Source organism: Coturnix japonica, chromosome 13, assembly GCF_054131305.1.
Source record: "Coturnix japonica strain WE chromosome 13, WE-NBRP24, whole genome shotgun sequence".
Classification (NCBI taxonomy): domain Eukaryota; kingdom Metazoa; phylum Chordata; class Aves; order Galliformes; family Phasianidae; genus Coturnix; species Coturnix japonica.
The window spans coordinates 3,549,670-3,551,765 of NC_140675.1; positions in this window are offsets into that span (position 1 = coordinate 3,549,670).

Sequence of the window (2,096 nt, forward strand, 5' to 3'; positions counted from 1 at the left end):
TTTAAATGGGAGTCAGTGAATGCGCTCCTGGATTTCTGTATGTGTTTGCCCGGTGGGATAGGTTGTAGTTAAGTGAAATGCATGGTGTAAGCAAAGAGAAATTGCTGTATGCAAACCATAATTTTTGCGTACTTACTGTTTGGAGTGCTGATGAAAGGGATGTATCACAGCATTTTTATCATGTCGGCTGCTCTCCCTGTCTCACTGCCTGAAGGGTGGCAAAGGGCCCCTTTCATCTGGAGGATTATGAGGCCATCATGGTAAACAGCAACACCTGGTTGGGTTGACATTGTTGGAGCTTTCATCTTTTGTTCGAAGTTTTGAAGTGTTCCTTGTGGTTCTTTTGTTCCCCGAGTCATGACTTGATGTTTAGCGAGATCAGGGAGGAGCAGCTTCTTGCTGGAGTCATTAATGTGGATGGGGAGGGGAGAAGACAGTGGCCAGCTGAGTGCTTCCAGAGTCCCAAGGTTGGGGATGGCCCTACAGGTTTGGAGCTCAGTTCTGGCTGCACAGAGGGTGCCTGGATCTCTGCTTCTGCTGCTTTCACCCCAACAAATGCTCCTTAAGAATGAAATGCAACATGCCGCTTGGCTTCATACCTCTTAATCCCAGAACAGGAGTCCATCCACACGGGAGGCTGTCCATGAGGCACTGTGCTCGGGGGGATTTCCCTGGCTGGACCATTGCATGTTCTCTGCCTTGCAGCCTCTGAATGCAGACAGAGCCGGATCCTGGTGGGCGAATGCCAAAGAAATCTCTTAGTTGGTAGCCGAGTCTCATACTTGCCTTTATGATATTCTTTTAACATCAAAGTAAGATTCATATATAAAGCAGAGCACCCAAGAATATATCTCTAGTAATGGTGACAGTGAAATGTCATTTTTGGATGGAATGTTTTTATTTCCCTTCCTTTTTAGTCTCACCTTTTTTAGTTTTCTATCCACTGATTTTGCCCAGAATTTCCAGCCTGTGGAAATATATTCCCGTGTTTATTTAGCACTGCTGCTTTTCCTGCGCTAGCAGTATGGATTTAGACATTGGCTCATCCTTTATGCAGTTCAGAGAATGACTTCAGGAAAAGTCCTAATCCAGCAAAGGTGGATTCTTCAATAAGGAAAAATACAGCTCAGATTGCAAGAATAAAGATGGAATGGGTCTTTGCTGTGTTCTGCCTCTTCCAAGCATGTAAGATTTTTCACTCAGGGGTGGTGACCCCAGCACTTGCTCTTGTTGAACCTCATCCCATTGGCCCCAGCCTATTGATCAGCCTGTCCTGGTCTCTCTGTGGGGCCTGTTTACCCTAAGGCAGATCAGCACTTCCTAACAACTTGCTGTCATGTGCAAAATTATTGAGGGTGCACTGGATAGATGCATAATGCAAGGGGCTTTGACTGGTTTGCCTACAGAGGAACCCACATTGGTGATTCTCTGAGCAGCAGCAGCAAAGCCTCACATGTGGAGGCTGACCAGATTGCAGAAGGGGAACAGGATACAAACAGTTTGAGGAGCTGCTTCACTGACATTTCCAACACTGTTTTGGTAAAGGCCTTCGCTAAGCACAGTGACCTGAGATAAGCACAGAGTCAAGTTTAACATGCCTGAGAGGAGGATCTGGAGAGGAGGATGTCAGAAGTGCTCCAGTGTTACCATGATGACTGGCTTCCCACTTGCCCCCCATTGTAGTTGCACTGCTTGGCACTGGAAGGCACCAGCCTGGAGCTCCGGCTGCAAGGCTCTGCCAAATGCAGGAAACAACAGACACCCAGAGACTGGTGAAGGGTCCTAAACCAACAGGCGGTACCACCCTCATTTGTAAATACAAGTCACCAAGCCCTGGCTTAGATGAGCCAGGATCCTGTTCACAGAACTACAGACTTCTGTGGAATAGCCATGTTCTTCTTTCTTTTTTTCTTCCTATTATAAATTTTGCAAACAGATCACTTAACCCAGAGCAGAACAAAACCACGTGTAATTAGCTGTGAAGTAAGTGACACCATTCAATTCATGAGAATTTTGTTTTCTGCTTGCTCAGAAGCACAGCACTCAGCACAGGATATGATCTGCAGTAAGAAAGGAACACATCTGACACATTGGAG